Genomic DNA, 16,332 nt, shown 5'->3' with positions numbered 1-16,332 from the left:
AGGACTCTGTTTTTCCCCCATTTTGTGAGAATGAGTATAAGCAAGTATATCTGACTTTGGTTTGGAAATTAGCAAAGTGGCAGAGACAAAAGTTAAGGACACTGAAGATGTAAAGTTAACACCCATGCCACGCAGAGTGGTTGATCTCATGAAGTGGAGAGAGAAAATGGTACTCAGGACCAGGAGGGAAAAGTGGAGGCAACAAGAGAGATGCAGTAGAAAGAGGAAAATACTCAATTACAGATCCTAGCCACTGATAAAGCACATCTGTGTTAAAGCTCCTGTTGATCATAAATAAATAAATAAATAAATAAAAACAGAAAATTGGGACAGGGAGAAGGAGGAAGCTTGAAGCATTAGCCACTGGCTGTGTACCACATGAATAATGACAACATTAAAGATTTGACCTGAGATTATAAGAGGAGGGAAAACATGAGCTAGATACTCAGTTATCTGATTGGGGCAGAGAAGTCTGGGAAAATGAAAATAATACAGCAAACAGCATAGTCTCTAAATGACAGAATGGTAATGGTTATACAGTAGATAGAACTGAGTTCTAAGGATTAAAGACTTCTCACTTTTGCCCTCAGCTTTTAGTGCTAGCAAAGAAAGATGAAATTTCAATGGAAGACAGACAAAAGCAGGAGATGCCAGCTTCTAATAGACCATCGACAGAGCATAGGCTCAGCAACTGAGAAGACCCCTAAGCAGGCACTGTCACCTTGCATTTTATTCCCAGAAAAATCTACCCCCAAAATGTTTATTTGTCTTTGTTTATCTGCTATTAAAATGTGTTTATTCTAAGATGTATTGAACCTGCTAAATTATTTCTTTCAAAGTTTAAATCCAAAGACACTAATGAGTGAAGTTGCTTCTTCCAGATGAATTTTCTTGTTTCCGTGAAACAAGATTCTTTAAGACACTGGACACTAGCAAACAGAGAGAAACTGCCACATCAACGGGGAGTCCATCAAGGTGAGATCTGATTTTAGTCAGCTCTCCCTGGAAGACGCTCACATTTTGAGACATTAGACAGTGCTTAAGCAGAGAGCAACAGTTTTATGGGGTGAATAAAGTAGGCTCTCAGGACACGGGTGTAGCTGCAAACTGAAAAGTGAAATCTGAGAAAGCAGGTAGCACAAAGGGAGAACTTCACAAGATGAGTCTCATGTTACCCAGGAAGTGTGTGGGAGAAAAATGGCTGAAAGACAAAGAGCTGGAGAATATTCAGCTACTGTCTCATTCTGGGGAAAGGTGCGGAAGACTCCACTGCATCTGTGTGAGAAAGGAGGGACTCACACTGGGTTGTCTCTGGCCAAGCAGAGACCACATTACTAATTAGATTATGTCTTAGAACTGAGGGCAATTCCTTAGTCTGCCCTGAAAAAGCCTGATACCAAGGCTCTCTGGAAACAAGATGACTAATAATTAAACTAGCACTAGAACAGAACTCTAAAAAAAATACATACAACCCTGCACATGCACACACACACACACACACACACACACACACACACACACACACACAGAAGTAAAACATACCAGTAAGGAGTAAATCTGTTGGTAGAAGTAAAACAATTCTTTAGATCTCGAAATAGATGACAATGAGATAATAACAACTATTATAATGATGATATGCTATCAGAAGAAGAATTTTGAGAAAATTTTCAAACTTTTAAAAAGAAAACAGTAGTGAACTAAAATGTCCACCAGGGAGCTACAGCTGACAAACACTTCCAGCGAAACAGCTGGACACAGAATTAACTCATGAAAATCAGTAGCCCTTCTACATACAGATGACAAATGGACCGAGAAAGAATGCAGGGAAACAACACCTTTCACAACAGCCTCAAATAATATAAAACATGTGGGTGTAACTCTAATGAAGCACATGAAAGACTTGTATGATAAAAAGTTCAAGTCTTCGGAAAAAGAATTGGTTGTGCATGGTGGCCCATGCCTTTAATTCCAGTACTCCAGAAGACAGAGACAGGTGGATCTCTGAATTTGAGGCCAGCCTGGTTCTTCATAGTGAGTTCTAGGACAGCTAGAGCTACATCGAGAAACTCTACCAAAAGAAAAAAAAAAGCTGAAAAAAAGCAGACAGAAGAAAGAAAAAGAAATTAAAGAAAATATCAAAAGATGGAAATATGTCCCATGCCCATGAATTGGCAGGATTAACATAGTAAAAATGGCCATCATACCAAAAGCAATCTACAGACTCAATGCAATTCCCATCAAAATACCAGCACAATTCTTCACAGTTCCTAAAAGGACAATTGTCAATTTCATATGGAAACACACACACACACACACACACACACACACACACACACACACACACAATGGAATCAAATTGAAGACCCAGACATAAATCAACACACCTATGCACACCTGCTTTTGATAAAGAAGCCAGAAATATACTCGGAGCGGGGAGCATCTTCAGTAAATGGTGCTGATCAAACTGCACTTAGAAGAATGCAAATAGATCCATACTTATCATTATCACATTGCACAAAACTCAAATCCAAATGGACCAAAGAACTCAACATAAAACCAGATATACTGAACCTAATAGAAAATGGCCGCAGCCTGGAACTCTTTGACACAATAGAAGACTTTTTGAGCAGAATACCGATAGCACAAGCACTAAGATCAACAATTAATAACAGGGACCTCATGAAACTGAAAACTTTTTGTAAGGCAAAGGACAACATCATTTGGAGAAGGTGGAAGCCTAAGGTATAGGAAAGGGCTTTTATCAACTCTACATCCAATAGAGGATTAATATCCAAAGTATATAAAGAACTCAAGAAACTAGATATCAACAAAACAGATAATCCAATTTTAAAATATAGTAAAGATCTAAACAGAGAATTGTCAATAGAGGAAACTCAAATGGCTGGGAAACACTTAAAGAAATGTTCAACATCCTTAGCCATCAGGGAAATGCAAATCAAAATGACTTTGAGATTCTGTCTCACACCTCTTAGAATGGCTAAGATCAATAACACAAGTAACAGCTCATCCTGGCAAGGATTTGGAATAAGGGGAACACTCATTCATTGCTCTTCAGAGTGCAAACTTGTACAGCCACTATGGAAATTAGCATGGCAGTTATCCAGAAAGATATGGATCAATCTGCTTCAAGATCCAGCTATATCGCTCTGGGGCATATACCCAAAGGACACTTCATCCTACAATGAAGACACTTGCTCAGACATGTTCATTGCTGCTCTATTCATAAAAGCCAGAAATTGGAAGCAACATAGATGTCCCTAAACAGAAGAATTGATAAAAAGAATGTGGTACATTTACACAACAGGGTATTACCTGTTTAAAAAAACGATATCATGACATTTTAGGCAAATAGATGGAACTAGAAAAAAAATCATCCTGAGTGAGTTAACCCAGAGTCAGAAAGATAAATATGGTTTGTATTCATTTACATGTGGATATCTGCTGTTAAGTAAATAATAATCAAGCTACAATCCATAGCCCCAGACAGGGGAGGTATACAAGAAAGGACTTGAGAGGACACATGGGTATCCCTGGGAGGGGAAAATAGAACAGATTTTCTGGATGTCTACAGAAAGTAGAAATGAGTTTCTGGATGAGACTGGAAGCCAGGGAGGACAGCAGTAAGAGCACCTGGAGGGGAGAGAGAGAAGGAAGAGGAGGTTGAGGGAGGAAATATGGGGAGAGACAGCCATATTTGAGGGGTATTTGAAGGTTGCTATGGAAACCTAGTGCAATGGAAACTTGCTAAAATATATGAAGGCAATACTAATGATGGATCCAGATGAGAGGGGATGTGGGGAGAGACTGGGAGAAGTAGAGGGAGGGGAAAATGTAGTCAGGATAGCTTATATGGGGAAAGAATCTATTTTCAATAAAAGGAGAGAGAGAGAGAGAGAGAGAGAGAGAGAGAGAGAGAGAGAGAGAGAGAGAGAGAGAGAGAGAGAAGGGAAGGAAGGACCGATGTACATAAGGGTAGAAATATCCCCTGTATCAAAGATGAGCTCAAATGATTCTAAATGTTCTCAGTATAAACATGTGTAGCTGAGTCTGCATGCTAGGCATAAATGTATATTGATGTCTCTGTAAATTAATGTGGATGTTGTTGAAAGTAATGTTGACTTAAAATAAATAATTAAAAACTCAATGAAAGAAAGAAAACAGTGGGAATCCTTTTTTAAAAAGTAAAATCTATGAAAAGATTTTAAATGGATTAATGATTGGTACTAAAGATGAAATGTTTTATGATTTGAAGGCAGGATTATATATAAAGAAAAGATTCATAGTTCTGAATGGAGAGAGAGACCACAATATCACAATAGAAGGGAATTTCAACATCTTAGCTTCAGCAATGTATGCTCTTTAGAACAAAAATTCAATAAATATCAGTTTTAAAGTATGGATAAATTCTCTTCCAAAATCAACTAATGAGGAAACAGGAAATCCAAACAGACCAGCAGTAAACAAAGAAATTGAGTCAGTAATAAAAAGTGTCCCATCAAAGAAAGGACTAAGACTTGATGGTGTCTCTATTTTGATTCTTCCCCCTAAATATGAAGAATCCGTATTTTCTTCCCCTCCAACTACTCCAAAATTACACTTTTGAATTCTACACAAATACATAAAGGATCTACAGAAATTTTTTCTTTAGCTTTCAAAAAATTGAACAGAATGTCCAAACACATTCTATGAGATGATTACTTCTGTGGTGTACAAACCAGAAAAAAAAAATAACAGAAGAGAAAGCAACCGGCCAATAGCTTTAATGAATATAGGTACAAAATTCCTGAATAAAATAGTAGCAAATGAAATTCAGCAACATATAAGAAAGATCATTCACAAATCCAGTTAGGTTTACCACAAGAATACAAAGGTGATTCACTATAACCAAATCAGTAAATGTTATCAATTATACTAAGAGAAGTAAGAACAAAATGCATGATCAGCTCAAGAACACAGGAAAAAATGGCGTTTGATAAAACTCTTTCTTCCATAGCAAAATCTCTCAAATTAAACACAGAATGTATTTTAATAAAATAAAAGCCATAAATGACAAATGCACAGCTGCATTATACTGAAACAAGTTGAAGGCATTTATTCTGTCTGAAAAAGATAAAGTTGCCTGCTTTTATTGCTTCTATTCAACATAGTACATCAGGTGCTAGCCAGAGCAAAGAAGCGAAAGAAAGAAAGAAAGAAAGAAAGAAAGAAAGAAAGAAAGAGAGAGAGAGAGAGAGAGAGAGAGAGAGAGAGAGAGAGAGAGAGAGAGGAGGGAGGGAGGGAGGGAGGGAAGGAGAGGGGAGGAGGGGAGGAGAAGAGGGGAGGGGAGGGGAGGGGAGAAGAGAGGAGGGAGAGGAGGGGACGGGAGGGGAAGAGGGGAGGGGAGGGGAGGGAAAGATGGGTAGGGAGAGTAGGAAGGCAGGCAGGTAGGCAAACACCCAAATTAGAATAAAGGAAGTCAACTCTTCCTGTTTGCAGACAGCATGATTTTATATACATGAGTTCTAAGTGCGTACATGCATACACAGGCACTGGCTAAATCTAGAAAATTCAACAAAGTACTGACATAAAGGACAAAAAGAGACCAAAAGAAAGGCTGAGAATCCATCCACATACTTACAACCAAGAATACACAGTGGAAAAAGGATCATCTCCTCTAGGTGTGTTGCTGGGGGAAATGGATGTCCATATACAAATGAATAAAGTTAAACACTTACCTCTCATCATATATAAACATAACAAGTCTACAATGGATTAAAGACTTAGAATAAGAACCAGACTCCAAAACTACTAGAAAAAGCATTACATGGGTTTGGGCAATGATATTCTGGATGTAACTTCAAAAGAAAAATTTGACCATTGCAATTATCTTGAACCAAAAATCATGTTCACATCAAATCTAATGATCAATAGAGTAAAGAGGCAATATAAAGAATGGTAGAAACTATTCCCAAATGGAAGTCAGGCCTTCCAATCCATAGTTCTTACATCTATAGATTCAACCAACTGTGCATCAGTTGTATATCTGAAGAAACAAACTACATCTGTGCTGAACATGCGCTAGCTCTGTTCTTATTATCCCTACACAGTGCAATGTAAGAACTCTTTACACAGTAGCTAAGCTAAATGGGGCCTAAAAAAGTCTAGAAAAGATTTAAAGCATATAAAAAGATATGTGTGCATTATATTCAAATATAATTTATACAAGGAACTTGAGTCTCTACAGGTGGTATCCTCAGGGAGGGTGAGAACCAATCTTCCACAGACACTAAAGGGTTTCTGTATATGGTAGTTTAAATAAAATGGCCCCATAGGTTCATATATTTAAATGCTTTGTCTGCAGTTGGTGGAACTGTTTGAGAAGGATTTGGAGGTGTGTCCTTGTTAGAGGAGGCATGTCACTGGGGATGAGCTTTGAAGATTCAAAAGTCAACACCAGTCCAGTCTCATTTTTGCCCTGTTTCCTGCCTGTGTATTGGCATATAAGCTCTCAGCTACTGCTCTAACACCATGCCTGTCTGCCCTCCATCATGCTTCCTGCCATGACAGCTATTGACTAACCCTATGAAACTGTAAGCAAGCCCCCAATTAAATGTTTTCCTTTATAAGTTGGGTTGTGTTGACCATGATGTCTTGTCACGGCAATAGAACAGTAACTAAGACACTGTATGTGTAACTAAGTAACTAAGAGATACTATAGGATAAACATCCCCCGCAAAACTATGTTGAAATTTAATACCTACTCTGAAGTATTAAGAAGTGGTAGCAGGTACAACTTTTAAGTTGATTAGATCATATGTATTCTTCCTTCATTGAAGGCTAATGGATTATAATCTGTTATAAAAAATTATTTGATGATAACAATGTGATGACCTCTACCATTTTGTGAAGCAACAACAAGATCCTTACCAGATGCCAAGAAAATTATAGTGTCATGCTTCAGGATTTTGCAGTTTCCCAAACCATGACCTAAGCAAACTTCTGTCCTTTATAAATTATCCAATCTGTGGTATTTAGTTATAGCAACACAAGGCAGACACTCAAATTTAAGAAAACAAGTAAAACTAGGCAAGCCTATAATCCCATCATATGGGAAGCTAAGGTAAGAGAATGGCCATAAATAGAGGCCAGCTTAGGCTATTTGGCAAAAACCAAGTTGGCCAAGCCAGCCAGAGAGTGCTTGTATAAAAGAAAGAGGGAGATGGAGGGAGGGATGGAGTTATGATGGAAGGAAGAGAGAGGGTGAGTGAGAGCAGTCATATATATATATATATATATATGTGTGTGTGTGTGTGTGTATGTATGTGTGTGTGTTGTGTACATATATATGTATGTATGTATATGTGTGTGTATATATATGTATATATGTGTATATATATGTATATATACCAGTGTTCTGACCTTCTGAACAACCACCAGAATCACCCACTAAACTCCACCTACAGCAGTCTGAGGCTCCAAACTTTATTAAATTGCTCCCACAGGTCAGTTCCAAAGGTTTAAGGACCAATAAGCTAGGCTTGGTCACAGCAACAACCTTACTTGTCTGTTAGTGATTGTCTATGTTGGTTACCTTTAAACTGCTGTGACAAAATCCCTGGAAAAGCATTTCTGAGGAGAAACGTCAATTTAACCCATGGTTTCAGTCCATCAGCCTTGGCTCCATTGATTCGAGGCAGGTGGTATGACAAAGCATCATGGCAGCCACAGTGTGGCAGAAGCCATTTTTCTGAGGACAGGCAAGAAGCAGAAAAGGGGAAAGAATAAGGGGCCTGGGGCAGATACCACCCTCAAAGACATAAACTACCACCTCTAGGTAGGCCCTAGCTTCTAAACTTTCCAGAAATTCCCAAAATAGCAACACCAAATAGAGACCAAGCTCCCAAAATATTAGGCTTTGTTAGGGAGACACTTCATATCTAAGCAATAAAAATATCTATTATGGAAAAAATATACAGGTTCTTCAAAATATTTTAGACTACTATATGATCTAATAGTCTTACTCTTAGATACAGACACAAAGGAAATGAAATGAATATGTTAAAGAGATATCAGTATTATATCATATTTATAGCATCATTTACAATAGCCAAGATATTGATTCAACCCACCAGTTGACAAACAAGCAGATAAAGGAAGTGTGATACATATATGCAAGAGAATACTGTAGCAATAAAATAGAGAAAGTCATCTGTGGCCACACAGATGAAACTGGAGAATGTTACATAAGAGAGTGAAGCCAGGTGAAGGAAGACACTACTGCACTGAGGTCAAAAGGCCTCGTTCATATGTGGAATTTAGACAATTGCTCTGCCATAGAAGTAAAGAGTAGAACAGCGGTTACTGGAATTTGGAGATAATGGAGGGTAGATAGAAATGAAACGATGTTAGCCAAAGGATATAGGACTATGGATAGATAAGAATTCTATCAATGTGTCCAGAATAGGTAAATATGTAGATATAGAAGGTAAACAATTGGCCTTGTGAAGTCTGGGTCTTGGAAGAGAGGGCATGGTGTAGCGGAGGAAAGAATGATTTCTAATGGTCTTTTTTTAAAAGATTCATTTATTTATTATGTATACCGTGTTCTGCCTGTGTGTATCCCTGCAGGCCAGAAGACGGCACCAGATCTTAATACAGACATGGTTTGAGCCATCATGTGGTTGCTGGGAATTGAACTCAGGACCTCTGGATGAGCACCCAGCGCTCTTAACCTTTGAGCCATCTCTCCAGCCCTCTAATGGTGTTTTGGAGGGGGTGACAAAATGTTGTATAGTCGCTTGTAGTGATAGCTATACAACTCTGAAAGAACTAAAACTCCCTGGATTGTACAGTTTGAAAGGGTGAACTGTATAACACATGAATGTCTCAGTAAAGCTATTTTTGAAAAGGAAATAAAGAGATGGTATACAATATAAATTTGGGTGTACACTGCATTATGTGTTAGGATCTGTGAATGTAGTACACGGGGGATTAAGGCAGATGTGAAGTCCGAGAAGTGGTGAGATCGGAGAGAATTTTCTTGTGTGTGTTACAGGAAGCAAAAGCATACAGATCAGACATGAAGATAGAGAAGAGATAAAATAAAAGTTAGGGACACAGGTCACAAAGTTTATGATGACAGAGAAGTTCTTGGGAACATATATGCAGGGAGGAGACTGCAGTGTGTCCCTAGGGACCAAAAGAGAAATTCCTGCTCTATAAAACCCATGTGCCCTTCAATTGGAATGCTCTTATCTGCAGGATGGTTCCTGGGATGGGTGGAGAGGGACCCAGATGGCAGCTAATTTTATTTCCCTCTTCCTGCTGCTGTCTGGTGAGTCTTATCAAGAAGCCACTTTGGAGAAGTCACAATTGGCTCAAGAGCACCGAACACAGCAGGGGGGGCAGGATGGTAGAAAATCGCTTTTTTATCTTCCTGGTTCTGTGAAGCAGATGCAATATAACTGAACAAAACTCCAAAAGGAATAACTTATGCACTGGCATTACCTTAATCCTCCCCGTGAAGAGGAGTGTGAAGACAATAATGGAGAAAGAAAGTGGGAGGCAGAAGAAGGAAAAGGGAGAACAGAGCATCAGTAAAGAAGACGTGGTTCCCATTCTTACATTAACAGGCTAGGATTTCAAAACGATGGTCTCCAGTCCAGTATTTATTATTCATAATCTTTCAGTTATACAAAGGATGGATGTTATAAACATTTGAAGATGAATGAATAAGGTGTAATAAGGCAAACATTAAGTAATATTACTTTATTAATAGACACTTAGTCTGTTCAATTTCTCACTAAGATAAGGAAGGCTTTGTGATAGAGACATCCTTATACATATAATTTCATAAGTCTATGTGAACTTGTCTCTCATGTATGAAAAGTTGTTAACCTAGTGTGTTTGTAAGCTAGATTCCCAAAAGCAGAATTGCTGTTGAAACTATACACTTAAACTTTGATGACTAGTACCCTTCAAAACATTCGCATATTTTCCCATTGTCAATGTATAGGTGCTTTCTTCTGAGGAATTAATTGGTATTATCAAGAAATGATGAAATGAGGGAGGTGGAGGCAGGAGTCATATTAAGCCTTTGTGTGACAAAAAGTTCTGAATTAACACATTAACATTGACATCTTTATTTTAATCCATGGGCACCCTTTCCTAATAGCATCTGATATGAATCACTAGCTTGCTTCAACCTGTTGGCTACTTGCCCATCTATTCTTCCGAAACCAATTACTAGATAAATTGAAGGAAGTGAATAGTATAAAAAAAATTATTTAATTAATTGAAGATGCAAGACATTGCGTTAACTACATTATATTTGCTTTGATTTTTAAATCTTTCTGCATTAAAACAACAATATAGTATAAATAATATGAAAAGTCATAATGGAAGTAAAGTTACTAGAAAGAGAAAATATATATTATTAAATTTGTAAGCAACAAATAACATAGCTTGAAATACATTTAAAACAAAACCTAACATGAGGTAATAGAGGGAGATAATCTATAATTAAGTTGGTTTTTATTTTTCAACACTTCTCCCCCAATAACTAAAAGAGCAAACAGAAAACAAATTAATAAAACAGAGATTTGACTAGTATGGTTAACTACCCTGGATTAACTGACATATAGAAAAATATACCCAACCACTGTAGAATACACATTTTTTTCAAATGTATATGAAGTATTTTACCAAAATACACCTGAGCTGATGAAAAATTCAAGTCTCAACAAATTTTAAAAGGTTTAAATCTCTAACTATGGACTACAGGAAGAATGTAATCAGTAAGGTGCTCACCACGAGAACATGAGGCCCAGAGTCTGGATTCCTGCCTAGCACCATAGTGGACCATGCTTCTAGCTGCAGCACTGTGTATGTGGGCTGGGAAGACAGGAGGATCCTGGAGGCTTGCTGCCTAGCCAGTCTAACCAAATCTGTAAGTCTCAGTTCAGGAAGAGACCCTCTCTCAAAAAGCAAAGTGGGGCACAGTCAGGAAAGACACTGGATGTCAACTCTGACCTTCATTACACACATACAAGTCACAGGTGCATGTAAACACTTAACATCACACACACTGACAAATAAATTAAAAATCAATCTCTAAGCATGTTTTCCAACTACAGTGGAATTACAAATCAACAAACAATCATTGAGAGAAGTCCTGGATGTCTGGAGATTAAGCAGTATACCTCTGTTTAATTGATACTCTAAGAAGAACTCAAAATTAAAGTTATAAAATACTTGGAAACAGACGATCATTAAAACATGTGATTTCACAACATAGATGATGAAGGTACAAGAATGAAATGAAACTTAATAAACTAGAGGTAATCATACAAACTGTTCCAGAGGATGGAAAAAGAATCCTGACTTTTCAAGGATACGTGTGAAGCTGGATCAATCATGGGATCACTAGCTGGCAAGGCATTACAGGAAGGGAAGCCCGTACCAGGCTCTCACCTGGACACAAATGCAAAGATCCTACTGAATTACCAGTCAATTTAAAAGAATACTGCATCACAGAAAAGCAGGATTTATTCTAAGATGCAAGAGTGCTTTAACTCTGCAAAGCCAATCAGTGTAATCTGTATTCCCAGAGTATAGAGGGAAATGATGTCATCATCTTAGTAGAGATACACAAATATCTGACAGCACTCAGGACTTATTCATGACTGTTTTCATGGTTGGTTGTGACAAGGTCTCACACTCCAGTTCAGGCTATCTTGGAAAGCATTACACTGTAAATCTGCTCTGAATTTGTAGCAGTCTTCCTCCCTCAGCCCATCAAGTGCTGGGATAGCCGATATGAGCCACCATGCTAACTGTGTTCGTGATTTTAAGAACATATTTTTTTTGTAGACTTGAAGGGTAGTTCCTTAAGAAAGTATAGTTAGCTATGAAATATCTCTGGTAAAAGCGTGCTTCATGATGATATATGGAATATTTTCTGAATGGTCACTCTGAGTTTGGGCAAAGCAGCAAAAAGATATCCATTCTTTCTATCTGTAATAAACACTACACTGCAGGTCCATGCGTGCATGCAAGTGAAGTGTCAAATGATACAAGATTTTTAAAAATAAACACATCACAAATGACAGGATCATGCACATATACACCCACAACAAACCTATAAACTGCTAGAAACAAATGAACTCATCAAGATCATCGAATTTGGGGTTGATATATAAAATTGATTTATTTTTGTATAGCAGTAAATAATTATAAAATTAAACTATAAAAATACCATTGACAATGTCCCACTGAGACATCCTAGGCATAAACATTTGTTGAAGATGCTATGAGCGGCTGAGGTAATTCATACAACCACCATTGAAATGGCATTTGGCAGTGGTGAAGAGAGATTCTATTTAACTCCAATGAGGACAAGTAGGGATTTAAAACCAAGAAACAAGGTGAGTTCAGCACTGAACACTGCCTGAAAGTTAGCATAAAGGATAAGGAGTTTCTGTCCAAACTGACTTCACGGAATTGTTGCTGATGGCTGACCAGGGAGATAAGATATTGAGGTTAACCACGTGCCAAGCATGAGATTTTCCCTCAACTATCTTAGCAGAATTCAAGTTGAACCCAGATCCTACAAGGAAGGAACCCCTCATGGAAAAGGCTACAGATTTTGACTAGAGTATTGGTCAAAGGAGAGTTTGACACTAGATATATGTTCCCCTAAGACCCGGCGGTTAAGATTTTAAAATATATGCTGTTGAAATCAATGCTTCTATCTATGACCATTTTAGTCACATTAGCCCCAACTGGAAATAACACAAAAGTTCAGCAACAGCAGATGGAAAATGAACTGGGGCCCATTTTCACAATGGAATATGATGGTAAGAAAATATGTCACTGCCACTTAAAACAACATGACTGAATTTCACATAGAACATGCTGTATCACAATGGCCAGACACAAATTTTCATAACCTGAATTCATACTCATGAGACATTCAAAACCAGGCAATGTTAACCAATATGACAATAGGAGTCAGACAGGAATTGTCATCCGAGTGCTTTGCCTCAGAAAGGATCCTCCTGGAAGGCAGAAAATGTTCCTTGTTTGGAAAAAGGTCATCCCCTAGAAAGTTAACTCTCTGCACTTGAGATTTGTGTTGTTTGACTCATAGAGCTGGCTTAGAAAGCCAGATCCCAGGTGCCATGTTGCAGCACTTTATCTGAGCCAAGACCTCTGCATGCAACAGGCCACTGGTGGGTACCATAGAGAGTAGAAGAGCAGCCACAGCCTGTACAGTGGTGGCCATGCCAGGGCAGGCCCTTACCTGGCAGACGCTTAGAAGAGTCTGCTGTGTCATAGGTGAGAGAACAGTGGCAGGGGCCAGCTGGAAGGCCTAGTCAATCTGTGAAGGCACAAACACAGACTGAGACCTCCTCACAGGAACCACTGTTGTCAAAAATGCAGCAAGGACAGTGCAGCTAAAGGCTCCACTGTGGCTCCATTCTAAGTGCAAAGGCAGAGGGAAAATAAACCTGTATCTTGTTTGCACATGTGGACGTTGCTGTCTGTCCAGCATGAACCACAAGGCACAAGCTGACAACTTATTTGTGCAAGTAATAAAATACTACTTAAGAACATATCGAAATAATTAAGAACACATGGGCATGTGGGTGTTTAAAAACCATATCAGAAAAAAAAAACCAAGAACTTACCAAGCACATCAGAATGAATGAGATGCAACATCCTCACTTGGATCCCATGAAAGGAGGGAGGGACACCTAGCACTGTGATGGTGATGTAGCCATGGACCTGTTGTCTGATCACCAGGGACATGTGTCAAAGGACAGAGAGACAGAGAACTCTTGACTATTCCCCAGGGGCTTCAGCTCAGTAGTCTCCACTGTTTGACATAATCCACTTTAATTGCTGTTTGTCTATCCATCCATCACTCACCCATCCATCCATCCACCCACCCATTTGTACACTTAGACCTGGCCTGTGACTCACCTCAAAGTTCCTGTACTTTAGTGCCTCAGTGTCTACAAGCTCTTCAGTAGGGTTTATCAGCATCTTGTCTAAGTATCTTCAGTGGCTCTTCTGCCTCTGTAGCAGCCTTCTGACTCTGCCTTGAATGAGACTGTTTTGTTCTCTATGTAGCCTCTTTAAATCCTTGGTAGTTATTCTAAAACACATACCGATAGGTATATATTACTATATGAAGTGCAGTGTGTGATCTGAGAGTTAACATTAGTAATTAAGATGGGCATTCCAGAACTTGTGATTGTTGACAGCCATGGTCTCAAGAAAAATTGGGAGAACTTGATAAACTGTACCCAGTGAAACTGGTGTAGCCTGTCAATCTAACTCTATTGATTAACTTTTGACATTTCAGAAAGACACTGATGAACCTGTCTATGGTTTTAATAGCACACTCACAACAACTGTCCTACTTCACATACTTTAGGCAATTATAATAATTAGTCATCAACTTGAGATTCTAGGAATGACTAAACTTGCCTTTGCTCTCAGCTTGTAGACAGACATACAGACAGATACACACACACACACACACACACACACACACACACACACACACACACACACACCACAGCTGCAACCTCTTTATTTAGTATTGGAACAAAACATGATGAGATTGAGTGGCTCATCGTAGAGAACATTAGATTCACCTTAGTGAACCTTCAGGTTTTCTTGCTTCTGTGTGTCTGCTAGACCCTCAGTCACTTGTTCACATTAGTCATCATCCACTATAACTCAGGTTATAGATCCAAGTATCTCCACCACCTCAGGTCACTCCGACATCTTTTGCAATCACCATTTCCTTAAACATCAGGAAGGCTTTTTACCTTCCTGTCATCTTGCATCTTCTATTTCCTCTCCATGTCTCCTGGCATCCTCTCTGCACCTCAATTATCTCCTCCTCTTCCTTTCCCTTCTCAGAAATCCTGCCTATACCTTCTGCCTTGCTATTGGCCATTCAGCTTTTGATTACACCAATCACAGCAAATACACCTTCATACAGTGTTCAAATACCCCACAACATTCTCCTTTCATTGCTTCCCATTCCTCTGTGATTCAGTTTCCTTTCCTTTATATGAGATTAACTCTCAAATAGATCCTAAACTTACCTTTGGGCTTTTTTTTCCTAGGGAAAATAGGCAAACCTGTAGTTTGGAGACAGATATTTTAGAATCTATGGTTGTTGGTTTTGTTTTGTTTTGTTTACATAATTGAGTGCGTGCATGAGTGAGTGTGTGTGTGTGTGTGTGTGTGTGTGTGTGTGTGTGTCCCTATGCCAAGGCATGTATGTAGAAGTCACAGAACTACTTGCTGGAGTCTCTTTTGTCCCAGCTCCAAGAGAGTGCCAGGGATCAAACTCAGGTTGTCAGGCTTGAGAGCAAGTGCCTTTCTTTATGCACAGTCCTCTCTCTGGCCTGGATCTACACTTTGTATTTGTAGGCACGACAAATGCAGTTATCCTTTCCTATGAACATGTACTTTGATCATGTGGACAATCACTTTAAACCTCTACTCTAATTCTTCCTTTTCAATTGTTTATTAGTACGTTCGCAATAAATACTAAATTAATTGTTATGAGCCAAATGCCCAAAAAATGGACAGACAAGGTAAAATTCATGCTTTTGTCTATCTGAAGACCAAATTAAGTTTGGGTAAAAGCTATTTCCCAGTAATTTGAAGTCAGGGATATGGTGGGCCACTTTGGATTTTCATCTGAAGTTTGGTGAGCTTGAAAGAATCTAGCTGATACCCCATAATTTATGCTTTTCAAGGTGACATTTAATTTCAGCAAAATAAGTTCATGTTGTTGGTTTAAACTTTAATGGCTGGTAGGAGATGTATGGAAGAGAAGCAATGGGGTACTAAAGGAACTGGTGGAAGTTTGTTTTGAAAAATAAAATCAAAGTTTTACCTTTTCTCTCTAGTATAAAATATTTTGTAACATCTGAACTACTCACTGCTGCTTTGGTGTATATAGATTGTATAAGGAGCATGCCATGAGATGCTGAGGTCATTCCAGTATTGCTGAGATTAAAAGTGAAGTCCACCAGGAGAAAGAATTGGAGAGATGCCTTACAGGAAACAAAAGTCTACTTAAATGCACTAAAGTCAAGTTGGGAAGGTGGGGTCCAGGGTGGTGGTGGGTGGATCAGTGTCCCTGACTAGACAAATATTTGTAAGTAAACATATCTTCCAATGGCCAACCTGCTTTTCTGGCATGCATGCTTCTGGGAACCGGATGTAGGCTCCCCCACCCTTGCTCAAGCATCTGGCACAGCCTAAGGCAATCCCAACATTCCCTTTAAATAGAAACAA

Source organism: Peromyscus leucopus, chromosome 6 (assembly GCF_004664715.2).
Source record: "Peromyscus leucopus breed LL Stock chromosome 6, UCI_PerLeu_2.1, whole genome shotgun sequence".
Taxonomy (NCBI): domain Eukaryota; kingdom Metazoa; phylum Chordata; class Mammalia; order Rodentia; family Cricetidae; genus Peromyscus; species Peromyscus leucopus.
This window is presented reverse-complemented; position numbering follows the sequence as displayed.